Here is a 14,590-nt window from a genome sequence, read left to right on the forward strand (position 1 = left end):
CCTCCACTATTCATATAAAAACCGTTGCTATGATGATGAGTGAATGTGTGAATGGCGGACAGAATGCTCTCTGTCTTTTATCACCGACTAGAATGATAAAAATATTAATTTGCAGCGGAGTGGATCGACGCCGACCATGAGAAGCCCTAACGCGGTGTGTCTCTTAAAATAGAAGGTTTGGTGGAGTTCTTTGATTTATATTATTAGAATTTACTTCATTATATTGGATGGAATGAAAGTTATACAGCTTTGTCTTTGTTTAGTCTAAAATTTAAATTTAAACTAGCGACGAAAATAATACCGAATAATTGGGAGAATAAAAAAGTGAAGTAAAAGAATAACAATGATTCACAAAAGAAAATCATGGGCAATAAAACAACAAATAAAATTATAAATTATAAATAAAGGAAAAAATCACAATAATTAATAAAACAGTAGCAATCGAGTTACTTGATTGATGCATTACTTGCTTCACTGTCAATACAATGGAACGAACCCTCAAAAGAAAATCACCTCCATTACTATACTATTGCAGTACTTCTCTCTCTGATTGGATCCTACAAAGAGGGTAAAGTGGCTTCATTGTTGCAACTGCATATAGCAGGATGTTTTCATGAAAAAGGCTTCAGTGTTGCTAGTCACAAAAATTCCCACATATCCAATAAATATAGTTAGTCAGACAGATGGTGATGGATGATTAAATCCCTCCCCAATCCCCCTCGATAAGAATCATTATTGTTCAAAAAGAAAAATTATTCGACAAACAACGAATTCTTGAACCGAATAGCATGAAATAAAAAAAATTATATACCAAGTTTTGGTGTCCAGTTTGAATGTAAAGTACCAAGAAATAATTTGGAAAACAATTAGAGAAAATTCCCAATCAGTATCCTGTATTTTGGTTTGAATGACAATTTAGTCCCCGGATTTTAAAATGCGACAATCCAATATCTAATCTTTTAAAATGCGACAATTCAATATCTGAACTTTCAAAATGTGACAATATAGTACCTGCCGTTAGTCAGCCGTTAAGTGGCATTTAAAAAGTCAAAAATACCCTTCAAATATCATGTAATTCTCTTTATCAACCATCCAAACATTCCCAATATACACACTAAGACATGCACCATGTGATCTCATAGAGCTTAGCAAATGTGATCATGAATTCATGAGAATAAAGATGAGAGATTGAAACAATTTGTAAATGAAAGAAGACCAGGCCGTAAGAAAAATGAAACCACCCATAAACCTCCAAGTTAAGGCATGATATATCTAATTTGGGTCCAATCCACACTGAAATATGATAAGATTAGGCCAAGCACAGACCTCTTAGGCCCAGCCCCAGCCCAAAAAGAGCCCAAAGTATTGGACCCAATCCGAGCCAAAAAGACCAAATATCCAAACCCAGTCATGTAATTATAATATTTATACATAAAACATACCATATATGGCCCTAGTTGAAAAGAGAGAGTAGGTATCTCATTTAGTAGGTTTTGTAGAAGGCTACACACCCTAGTCCCCACAAACATGTAACATTAACAATTCTGAGTTCATTTTAGTATAAAAGAAAATTATCAAAGTAAGCTTTCCCTCTTAAATCCCTAAATGCCTTATATCATTACTAGTTTTTCATCATTATTTTAGAAAATTGAAATTTAATGCATGTTGACTTCATTTACATGTCTAATATCTTTACTGTTATGGATTTAGATAAAAGAGTAATTATCATCAATATTCTTTTAATTAAATATTTAATTAAAAGCTTTCCAAGACTGTCAAGTTTTTACATAAATAAGTGAATACGATATTACTTCTTAGGCCATGGGCCATGACCCATGCATATCCTATACTCTTGTTGTTCTTTGGATTAAGAATTAGACCACCATCATTATTCATTATTAGCTTAATTAATTAACCTACTGAAACCTAAATTGGATGAGATGGCCTACACCAAATGAACAGATTTTTTGGACGGCTAAGATCGTCCCAACAGGAGCAGTAATTGTTGGAATATGAAGTATTAACCATCTGTGTGTGAGAGAAAGAGAGATGGCTCGGCCTTTTGGTTGGGCAACGGGATTATGCGAGGAAGTTTGATGGAGGGACAAACGTCTAGCCGTCTATTTGAATCAAAAGATTATCATAATTTTCCATTATTTTATTTGGATTGTGAATAAAAGAGGAGAAAAAGTGGGCAAATTGAGAAATGAAGAACCCACGAGGTGGTGGATAGAGAGAAGAGTTTGAGAGAGATAACCAGAGAAGCATAAGTGAAAGATTGGCTATCGGCCGTGAGGCCCGTGAAGGACAGCGGAGGAAAGGGAGAGTTTCAGAAAATTCATCTGGCTTTTCTATTTTCTTGAAATAATTTCTCATTCTATGCAGGAATAACATCTTTGTTGCTCTGGAATGTTCTTTCATTGTAATACATCTCTCTTCTTCCCGGCAGATAATACAGAATCAAACTTATCAAACCCCATTGTCTAGAAATAAATACTGATCAAAACTCAACCTAATAAACTGAGAAAAAATGGATCAAAACTCTAAGCCAGACCAGTGTTAGAGAAAGAGAAAGAAAGAGAAAGAGATGGAAAGATCGCTGCAGCACCACAACATAGCCACACCAACAACCGTACAACCCAATCCAGCTACCGCTTGACCACGGGAAGAGGCCAAGATTGAAAACCCCCGTAATATGGCAACTACACACCAGCCGTAAAGTCTTCTGAGAGACTAACCTTCCAAGTTCCAACAAAACCATGAATATAAATCAATGCAAATAGAGAGACAATGAGAGCATGGAAAAACTTCGAGAGAAGAGAGAAAAGAATATGGAAGCTTTAAACGGTGTTGAGGGAGAGAGACAGGGAAACGGAGAGAAAGCAAACCCAGACAAGAAAAGATTTAATGGAAGCTTTCAAACGGTGTTTTTAGATGACATTGGGAATGGAAGAGAGACGAGAGAGATTTGAGAGAAAGGCAAAAACGTTAGCATTTAGGGTAAAGATTTGCAAAAACTTACCTCATCTAAAGCTCTAGGCAGTGTTGTCTTGAGAAAGATAGAGACAGAAGGAAACAGAGAGAAAGTCAGACAAGAAGTTATCTTGTTCATTTGCTACTGAATCGGGGAAGAGAGAGAAAGGGGGAGTGAGACGGAGATCTTCACTTGCTATTGCTACTGAATCAAGGGAGGAAAGAGAGAGAGAGAGAGGGTCGCTATGTAAATTAGCTATGTAAATTAGCTAGCTGTCGCTATGTTCTAATGAATTATGGAATTCAGTATTCTTTTTCTTTCGTGAATTATGGAATTCAATATTCATTTTCTTCCGTGTTTTAGTTCCTATTGTTTTCATGGTATCAGGAGCAAATACTGATCCTTGAATCCTACAACCCTCAATCACCATGAGTGAAGAAAATTCCCGCAAGTACAACCAAAAGTTCAGCATCTCGATTGATGTTTGAACATAATACCTCTTCCCCTTATTTTCTGAATTCATCTGATAATCCAGACACAATTCTAGTTTCTTGTCTCCTCAAAGGTGAGAATTATCCAACATGGAAACGTGCTATGATTAATGTTCTTCGAGCCAAAAATAAGTTGTGTTTTGTTGATGGCTCTCTACCCAAATCAGACGACGATGATCAAGAAACTCAAGCTTGGGAAAAATGTAACTCAATGGTAATCTCTTGGATTTTCAATGCCTTGGTTCCAGAATTATATGATAGTGTTGCTTATGTAGATACAACTTGCGAGATGTGGATAGATTTGCAGGAACGCTTCTCTCAAGGAAATGTACCACGCATTCATGAGTTGAAGAGAAAAATTTGTCTTGCACATCAGAAGGATCTGACTGTGGCTGCCTACTACACCAAATTAAAAGGTCTTTGGGATGAGTTAGCAACCTATTCTTCTATCCCTTCATGTACATGTGGTGCTGGAAAAAAAAGTCGTGGCAGAACGGGAGAAGGAAAAAGTTCATCAATTTCTTATGGGATTGAATGATCAATACGGAATCATTCGATCTCAAATATTAAACATTGAACCTTTTCATTCAATCAATAAGGCTTATGCCTTTGTAACCAAAGAAAAAAAGCAACAACCCATTGCTTCAATGGGTCGTAATCAGTCAACAGAAGTAGCAGCCTTTGTTGTCCAACCCTCTAAAAATCAGACAAGGGAATTTAATGGAGAGCGGCCAAAAGGGACAAATAAATCAAAATGTGCATATTTCAACAAACTTGGGCATACTAAAGAAAAGTGTTTTAAGATGGTTGGATTTCCTCCGGGTTGGCAAAGCAAAGCAAAAACTTCAAAGGAGAAGATAGAATCTCCTTCATCCAATAATGTCATTTCAGATTCAAGTCAGTCTACGGGTAAAGGGTTTAGTCTCACTCAAGAACAATATGACTAGCTCATGTCCTTATTGCCCTCTACTAGCCAAAATGTAGCAAACTTTGTTGGTAAGGTCACCCAATCTCATGATATTTCAGACTGGATCCTAGACAGTGGTGCATCCGAACATCTTACATGTGATGCACCCACTCTCTTTAATGCTACTTCCTACACTTTACCTGTCAGATTACCAAATGGGACAACTGTTCCTGTGCACTCTATTGGTCAAATTAGATTGTCAAATATGGTTTTAAATCATGTTCTTCATATACCCTCTTTCAAATGCAATCTTCTTTTAATAAGTAGATTGACAAAAGTCCTTCAGTGTTCGGTCACATTTTTTCCATCATTTTGTATCTTGCAGGACCTCAAATCGAAAAAACTGATTGGAATGGGTGAATTATGTGGTGGCTTATACTACTTTCGTGAGCTTCAATTACCATTTACTGTAATTGCATCTCTTCCTTCCTCATCCACCTTATGGCATGAATAATTAGGCCATCTTTCATTTGATCGATTATATCTAATTCTTGAATTATCTAGTTTATCTTTAAAAAATTTGAACAAATGTTGTGATGTATGCCATCGAGCTAAACAAACTCGAAATGTTTTTCCTTTAAGCAATAATAAATCTGATTTCCCTTTTGATTTGGTTCATTGTGAAATTTGGGGTCCTTATAAAACCCCATCTCTTTCCGGTGCTCATTATTTTCTTACTATTGTGGATGATTGCACAAGATGCACATGGGTTTATCTCCTCAAACACAAGTTAAAAGCAGAAAAACACTTCATTCAATTTCATGCTATTATTTTCTTACTATGTCTAACTTTTTTTTCTCTTAATGGTATTTCACATCAAACATCTTGTGTTCATACCCCGCAACAAAATGGAATAGTAGAGCGTAAGCATCATCACTTATTAGAGGTTGCCCGTGCTCTTCGATTCCAAGCAAACCTACCAATCAAATTTTGGGGAGAATGTGTTTTAACTGCAGCCTATCTAATAAATTATACTCCTACACCTAAATTGTCTGGCAAGAGTCCTTATGAGATGTTATTTTCAAAGCCTCCATTATACTCTCATTCACATGTCTTTGGTTGTTTGTGTTATGTGTATGATAAAAATCGATCAAAAGATAAGTTTGCACCTCGTTCCAAGCCTTGTATTTGTATTGGTTATCCTATGGGACAAAAGGGATATAGAGTTTATGACATGGAATCACACAAAATCTTTACATCACGGGATGCCATTTTTTATGAAAATCAATTCCCTTTTCATTCTCACAACCCTCCAAAAGAACCAAATGCAGTTATTCCTTTACCAATTATTGATTCTTTGGAGACATCAGTTGTTGTGCCTCATTTTCACAATTCCCAAATACAATGTCCACAAACTGATCTTGAAGATAATATTATCACACCTATCTTCATTGACTCTAACCATGAGGTTACATCATCATCTCAAGACTCACCTACACAAATCTCAACCAAACAATCAAGTCCCACACAAAATTCTCTTCCTAACTCATCACGACCTCAAAGGACTCGTCGCCTTCCCTCTCGTCTTGATGATTATGTGTATTAGCTTCCTGGAGTAGATAAGCTATCACAACCTACATCCAACGCAGTTTCTTCAGGTACTCTTTATCCTATGTCATGTCATTTGTCTTATTCTCGTTTTGTTCCATCTCATCAAGTTTTTCTTGCTAATATTTCTGTTGTTAGTGAGCCTAAATCCTTTTCCCAAGCTGTCAAAGACCCAAAATGGTGTAAAGCTATGAAACAAGAAATTTTTGCTCTAGAGAAAAATCGTGTTTGGAGCTTAGTGCCATTACCCTCAGGGAAGAAACTAGTTGGTTCTCATTGGGTATACAAAGTAAAATACAAGTCAGATGGTTCTATTGAGCGCTATAAGTCACGATTGGTAGCCCAAGGATATGCACAAATTGAAGGTTTGGATTATACCGAAACCTTTGCTCCTATTGCAAAATTAACTATTGTTAGGTGTTTGTTGGCTGTTGTTGCTGCAAAAAATTGGGAATTACATCAATTAGATGTGAATAACGCTTTTCTCCATGGTAATTTACATGAAGAAGTTTATATGTCTCCTCCACCGGGTTTTCTTTCACCAAGTGATACTCGTGTTTGTCAGCTTCAGAAATCTTTGTATGGGCTAAAGCAGGCTCCTCATCAATGGTTCGAAAAGTTCTCTTTGTCGTTGAGGAAATTTGGCTTCGTACAATCTCATAATGATCATTCTCTGTTTACTTTGACTGAAGGTACTTCTTTTCTTGCTCTCCTTGTCTATGTGGATGACATGATTATTGTCGGGAATGATGTTTTGCAGATCCAAAAGCTCAAAAGTTATCTTAGTACATGTTTCTCTGTAAAGGATCTTGGTACTCTTAAGTATTTTCTTGGCTTAGAGCTTGCCCGTTCTCCTCTAGGGATATCTCTTTGCCAGAGCAAATACACTCTTGACCTCTTGAAAGAAACAGGACTGTCTGGTAGTAAACCAGCTTCTTTTCCTATTCCGCAACAGCATCGACTGTCTTTAGATTGTGGTGAACCGTTAAAGGACTCAAGCCAATATCGTCGCTTAATTGGACGTCTCATTTATCTCATTGTTTCTCGGCCCGATATTACTTATGCAGTACAACTTCTCAATCAATTCATGCAAAAACCTTGTCATCCTCATCTTGATGTTGCCTATCATGTTCTTCGTTTCTTGAAGAGTTCTCCTGGTCAAGGTCTTTTTTTCCCTTCAAATAGTGATTTTCAGATCAAAGCTTACTGTGATGCCGACTGGGCAAGTTGTCCGATGACACGACGATCTATCATAGGGCATTACATTTTCCTTGGTGCGGCTCCTATCTCTTGGAAATTCAAGAAACAACCCACAGTCTCGCGCTCCTCCGCAGAATCAGAATATCGTTCTATGGCTTCTACAACTAGTGAGCTGATATGGTTACGTGGTTTACTTGCTGATCTTTCCCTGTCACATTCTCAACCAATGCTTTTGCACTGTGACAATCAATCGGCTTTACACGTTACTGCAAATCCCGTCTTCCATGAGCGCACTGAACACATTGAAATCGACTGCCATTTCATTCGTGAACACCTACAATTTGGCATCATTGCTACAAAATATGTTTCAACTCAATTCCAACTGGCAGATATCTTAACTAAAGCTTTGGGATGTGATCATTTTCATTTTCTTCTTCGCAAGTTGGGCATTCAAGATCTCCATGCTCCAACTTGAGGGGGGATCTTGAAGAAATCGTTTGAATATTAGAAGATATTCTGTTACCTTATATATCGTAATCTTAGCTGTAAATTTCTAGAATTTAGGCTGTAATTATGCTCTGTAAATTAGCTAGCTATCACTCTATTCTTTTTCTCCTAATTTGTAAGATTCTATACTTGTATAAATTCTCTCGTCTACTACAGAATGAATTATGGAATTCAGTATTCCTTTTCTTCCCTGTTTTAGTTCCTATTGTTTTCAAAGGGAGAGTGAGACAGAGATGTTCCCTTGCTGCTGAATCAAGAGAGAGAGACCAAGAGAGTGGGAAGAAGAATGGGAGGGGAAGAGTTTACAGAGACAAGCATGGACAAGTGTCTAGTCATGCAAGGAAAAAAATAGAGAAATATGAGAAAGTTTACTGCTATAAGAGAATATCAACCTATTCAATATTAAAGAATATTAATCTATTCAAATACCTCACTTAACCGCTTTTATGTTGAATGCTTCTTTAAGAACTGACATGCAATAAATAAAAATTTGCAAATATGGGAATCAACAGTAAGATTCCATTTAAAAGGGTATATATATAAGATAACTTAAACCCCCCTGATTTCTTATAACTGCTTAACACTTCCGTTTTACATTAACCTCTCCCCACATCCTAAAAGAAACAGCAAAAAGAGGGTATAATCAATTCAGTTTGTCTCCCAAAAAATTGGATGATACCTCAAATTTTATTTAGGTCACATAGAAAGAACTGAACCATGGGCGGTAAACACTAATTCCACCTCCTCCACAAAACAATTCTCCGGCTCCATCAAGTTCATCTAACACAATATCCCAATGACCAGAAAAGAGAACCTACAGCTTTTAGTGAGATCTTCGGCGGAGGTTCGCCGGCTCCTCGTCGATGTTGGGTTTTGCTTCTCTTGTCACCATTGGCGCCAATTTTGCAGGATTTACAGGTTTACTTCTGGTTTGTCTCTGGAAGTCGATAGGAATTGAAGCCGGATGTTCTTTATTCACGAGTGTTAGCCTTTCTCCAATCGAGGTAGACTTCTTCGGGTCAGAGAGAGAGAGAGAGAGAGAGAGAGAGAGAGAGAGAGAGAGAGAGAGAGAGCTTCCACCGTATGTAATGTAGTCATTAACGGTCTCTGGGGTAGTATTCAGAGAATCAACTTTGTGATGGACAATATACGACAAGGTTATAGCAGCTTGAATTCAACAGAATGTGAGGAAAACATTCGGTTAGTGTTGTTTTTTTTTTTTTATCAAGTACAGCATCTCGATTCTAGGCATAATTATTTACTAAAAGAATCTTGTTCTATTATTAGCGTACTGATCAAAATGATCTCTTTGATGGATGGTTCTGATGCATTTCATCTTGGATTCAACCAGAGGAATTTCTAAATAGGGTGTGCGGCGGTTCTTTTGATATTAATGGGGTTTAACTAATTAACTGCCAACTGCATCTCTCCCTCTTCACCTCTTCTTCCCACCTCCCATTCCTCAAACCACGCAATCTGTTTCGGGTGTAAAAAGAAACAAAACTGGACAAGAAGAAAACAAAACCAAAGAAAGAAATTCTCTATCTTCAGTTCCTTTCCCATCAAATCAATCTTCAGACAGAAAACCCAGAAAATCAAACCAAAGAAAGAAATTCTCTATCTTCAGTTCCGTTACGATCAAATCAACCTTCAGACAGAAAACCCAGAAAGTCAAACCAAAGAAAGAAATTCTCTATCTTCAGTTCCCTTACGATCACACACACACACACAGAATATAAAAGATAGAAAAGGCTAAGCAAATTCCTTTCCATGGGAAGACGAGTTCCATCTGAAATCGTCTCATTATTCCATCCTGCAATTTCTCTCTATCTTTTTGCAGCTTCGGTTGCTGCAATGATCGCTATAGTTGTATTTCTTTGTGGTTCTAAATCTAAAAAGACCCCATCGCCCCCTCAATCCCCAACATCTGAACCATCAAAGATAGCACAGGAGACCAAGATGATAACAACGACGACGACAACAACAACAACTATCACTACGACTACATTGCCGCTACCACCATCCAAAGCAGCGTTAGAAACAGAGAGAACGAGCGCCCAAAGCCAAGAAGAAAGACAGGCACTACCACCAACCAGAGCAGAAAATTTGTTGAACTACTCAACATCAAAGCGGAGACTGATGACCAGCCTGAGCATGAAGCTGCCCGGGAAGCTGCACGGGTCCTCGGCTGCCATGACCAGGTTCCGGTCTAGAAGGGAGGATCACAAACATAGAGCATTCAAACCAGAAGATTCACTGTGGACTAAGACTATAATTCTAGGGGAGAGATGCAGAGTTCCAGATGAGGAAGATGCCATAATCTATGACGAGAAGGGCAGACGGTTATCTTCATACCCTACAAGGATGCCTAGATCCTTACCAGTGTCTCGAACTAACTCATTTGTCGCTGTCGACCCAGATGCACTTGTTTCTGAACAGAGATAAGCTACCAGCTACTACAAGGCATCATCTCTATGTTGCTTTTCATTCAACCACTCTGTGTCATCCACGCCTGGCCGACCATTGTCTGTCCCATATTGTATGTGCAATCTGAAAAAATGGGTGTTTAAAATGATCAACAATCGAAGTTAATGGATTCTGGGGCTACCCAAAATGACCATGAGTACTGAATAGTATTACAATCATTGTCGTTCTCTCATGAATATTTATTTAAGCCTCATTACAACTTCTATAATTGGTGCAGAGTGTGCATTATGATTGATCATTGATCTGTTGTTTTCTGCCACTAGACATTCATTAGAAAGTCGAAAACTCAGTAAAATTGATAGATAACAAATTTTCCAGTAAAATAAGAATAAATTGCAGGAAAATAACTACTGGGTCATGCAGTGGGTATTCATAAAATCTGGGAGTATATAATCTACTTTCAGTACCTTTTATAGCACCAAGTTTACTAGGGTGTCGGAGGACACTTTTCGGGTGCATTATGAAGTGAGATGTCACGAGTGATTTCAACCCGCTATAGCTGCTGGTTCACTATGGCGTAGACATAGTGGATGTTAGGCAAACGGTCATACATGTATGGTCATCTGATAAGGTTTCTTCTTCGGTTTTACTTAAAGAAGTGGATCGATGTTTGGGTGGAAATCCACCATCTTCCATATAATCTTTAAGATAATGAGGTGGGGATGATGGCTGACCAAAACATATATAGGTCCGGCCGTCTACTCAGTTTGTAGGAAGAGTGGTAGGGCATGCAGGACATATCGGCATCGTTTGGCAATGTTGGTTTGCAAGAGTCAGGACATAGCTCGAGACACTTGGACATGAGTTTGATGTGTTCGGTCGTTCATTAAGATACTCCAGACAGACAAGCAGAGAAAGATTTGAACTTCAAAAGAAGAGTGGATGAATTTCAGCTTCACTAATCACTACACACATGATATTTGCAATAAACCCAATGACATCAAGCTCTTCCCATTAGGCCATTACAATGAAAATATTCCACGTTACTATAGTGAGTTTGACAACACTTGCTTAATTGGTGCGGCGAGGATAAAAATAAGGAAAGATCTGAAAATACAGCAATTGGACTTCTCACCCTATGAATTCTGTCAGACCAAACCAATGATCCAAACAGTGCAGGATGTTTTAATGCGATAGCTCACCTACAGTACTGATGTACAGTCACAACAAAAGACTTCTTTTCGTTCAATGCCTTAAACGACAGATCGAATACTGGATTCGACGCTGATTTTCATCTCAGAACCTGAACAAGTTACTTGTGCCTTGTATGTGGAGTTTGCGAAGCCAACGTTGGTAACAGTCCGTGTAAAGTTACTCTTGAATGGCTTCAAGTCTGCAACATAACGTCCTATTGAAGGGTAATTGAGATCGATCCTTAGCTTCGCCTGTCCTCTCCTTTGGCCAACTGCTGTTGTCACCTGATATATATTAGCCTCGAATCATACCCTATATTGCACAGCATTTGTATGTAGTCAGCTTTATGGGCATCATAGACCAAACCAGGGTTCTTAGCTTTCTCTGGATCTATATGGCCAGAACCATAAGCCAATACAGTGTCTTTTCATTTTGAGCAGCACTCGTACGCCGAGCTATGGAAATAAGGAAGTTTATTAATTTTGTGTATGTGTTAGAATTAATTTAATTTAATAAAGCTCAAGATCAAATTAAAAGCAATGTTTTGAGTATCAAACTAAACTTAGAGAGAAAATGGGTACCAGTAGTCATAAGAGCAGATTTAATGGCAGCAGGCGACCAGTCAGGGTGGAAGCTTTTGACATAAGCAGCTGAACCAGTAACGTGTGGCCGGGCAAGACATGGAGGTCCCGGACAATATGTTATATTTCACTGATCTTGTATCCCCCATCACTATCACATGGTGAAGCAAGAGGCGAAAATGCTGCCAAAATATTTACTCCTAGGGCACTTACATCTGGCTGCATTAATATATTTTCCCAGGAGAAATTAATAGAACTGAAGACAGAGAGTGGATAAGTGTCATCAAATTCAAAAGTTATATTTGGGCAAGCACACAAGTACAATCCCAAAGATGAAAGCATTACAATGGCTTTAGTTTTGATTAAATTACATGAACTCCTTTCAATTTCTGAAGTTTGATGGATTTTGTTCTGAGTTAATGACATCAAATTCAAACACAAAGACAATTAATTTTGTTCTGAAAGAATTCCCAATGAAATTTCTTACATTCAAAATAAAAAATAAATAAATAAAAGATCGATAAAACACATCAGTACACTTTAATTTGGAAATTCTGATAGATAAGAGATTTATACATGTAGATAATATAATAAATAATACGATTCAAAATTCAACAAAAAAAAAATTCTTGACACTCTGTTTTGCTTAGCATAAAATTAAGATAGATGAATTGAGGGCTAACCTTATGAAATTCATGTAAAGCTTGACCCTCTCCCCATTCTCAGGGGTTAACAGTACTGCAGGGAGAGGATAAATTAAACCAAAATCACTAAATTCTTTATCTATCATGATTACCCCAAGAGTAAAGGCTCGCTTAGGTTCCTCTCCTAGCGAGACCTCATCACATACCACAATCTTCCTCTTTACCAAACCGACTATCTAAAGAACCATAAATGCAAGACCTGAAAATGAAGCAAAAAAAATCTTGATTTCTATCAATTAATCTACAGATGAAACATACCGAACACTATTAAAATCACATAGCGTTGAAGCAGTTATGCCATATACAATATCAACTTTTCTTCTTCTTGAACTAAATGAATTAACAGATCTACCCTGTTCCCATTAAAGAAGATAGACCAAATGTAAGAAGTGATGATTTACAGTAAAAAAAAAAAAAAAAAAAAAAAAGAAATTAAGAAAGCGGTTGATCTGTTTACCGAAAGATGTGTACCATTCTCTAAAGCAACTCTGTCAATAGCAATGGAATCTGTAGATAACTCAACTGCTGCTTGACCTCGCCCTACTGAAATAGAGATTATGTCTACACCACCAGCAATGGCATCGTAAAAGCTGGCAGAGAGGATATCTTCTTCTCGACAACCTTCACTGCTGCAGACCTTGTAAACAGCAATCCTAGCTGATGGCGCTCCTCCTCTTGCATTTCCTCGAGCCACTCCATAAAAGCTCACACCCACCACTCTGTTCCCTGCTGCTGTTGACGCGCGCAGTTTGTGTGCCATGTCCTTCCTTGTCCCTTGCACTTTCCTTCTCATTTTCACTGTAAACTCGAGCGCCAATGAGCTTACTGCAACAATTACATAATACCAGATTGTTGAGACGACAGTCTCATAGTTGGATCATGGAGGAAGACATTGTCATCTCAAGACAAATGAACAGAACCACGTTTGCCTTCCCTTCAACCTATACTAATACAACAAATATATCTCATTAGCAAGAAGAACACATATTAGGCCAGCCATGCATCATGCATGCATGATCCATGGAGTGAAGAGAATTACTTGTTGCAGGTGAAATTGCTGCCACCATTACAAGTACGTACCCTTCCATTTCTTAGGAGGAGGGCCGAATCCTTTGTCACTGAAATTAACTTTCAGACTCCGGCCAGATTCCAGTGTCAAAGACACCGACTATCACATCACTTTCAGCATTGGGTTGTCTTTTCGCTGCCGCAGTTAAACCCATGAAATTCCAGGATCTCGTTGTATGAAACTGGAGGGTTCTACTTGGAAACACCGATACATACATATATATATATATATATATATATATATATATATATATATATATATTCATACAGACTCAGAATAGCATCAGATTAATAAAAGAATATCTAAACCCACGTAGCTAAAAAGCGATGGAGGATGCATGACTTGCCTTTGCACCACATGGGATGCTAATGATGGCCATGAAAACTACTAGAATGCGAGAGAACGAAGAAAGAGACTGCTTCAAGGTAGCCCAGCCATTCTTGGATGCTGATGACCGGTGAAGAGATCGGGAGGCCTAATTTTATATGGCCGGCCGGGGAGATACCAAATCAAGAAACACTCAATAATATTTACTAGAATTCTATCTAAGCATTGAGCACTTGTAGATATACAACTAATTAATCTATTACTAAAACTGAAACCATTTTTACGATGTAGTTTGAATTTGGATTTCATTCCATACAACACGCTCCACACCGCCGAAATGAACCCAAAAATGTGGGAATATCAATAGTAAACCCGAAAGGTGATCCAGTCAGCGGTTCTGTTTGGGAATCTGGATTTCCTGCACTTGTTTGGAGTGTACCATGGTGCACTCCCAATAAGATTGTAACACGTCACGTTTCAAATTAACTGATGGATTGCTTCTTTAAAAGTAGAAAACAGAAAAAAAGAAATCCTTTCCTTTCTAATGCCCTCTCCCTATCCTTTTCTTTTTTTTTTTTTTTCTTCTTCTTCCATTCTCTTT

General features: G+C 37.9%; 1 long non-coding RNA gene and 1 pseudogene across 2 annotated transcripts; both read right to left on the reverse strand.

Moving 5' to 3' along the window:
* Nucleotides 1–364: 364 nt before the first annotated feature.
* LOC148846907 (uncharacterized) lies at nucleotides 365–8,816 on the reverse strand. 2 transcript variants are annotated; one of them, XR_016101219.1, is made up of 2 exons: nucleotides 8,367–8,816; nucleotides 365–591 (listed from the first exon to the last, which is right to left on the reverse strand). It is a non-coding gene; the product is annotated as an uncharacterized LOC148846907 (long non-coding RNA). The 2 variants fall into 2 exon arrangements; XR_016101220.1 differs by having other exon boundaries at nucleotides 365–557; nucleotides 8,367–8,800.
* Nucleotides 8,817–11,221: 2,405 nt separating this feature from the next.
* On the reverse strand, nucleotides 11,222–13,386 carry LOC148846908 (subtilisin-like protease SBT4.3; annotated as a pseudogene).
* Nucleotides 13,387–14,590: the final 1,204 nt, after the last annotated feature.

The sequence above is a fragment of the Nelumbo lutea genome, chromosome 6, assembly GCF_056320005.1.
Source record: "Nelumbo lutea isolate HS-2025 chromosome 6, American lotus-T2T, whole genome shotgun sequence".
In the NCBI taxonomy this organism is placed as follows: domain Eukaryota; kingdom Viridiplantae; phylum Streptophyta; class Magnoliopsida; order Proteales; family Nelumbonaceae; genus Nelumbo; species Nelumbo lutea.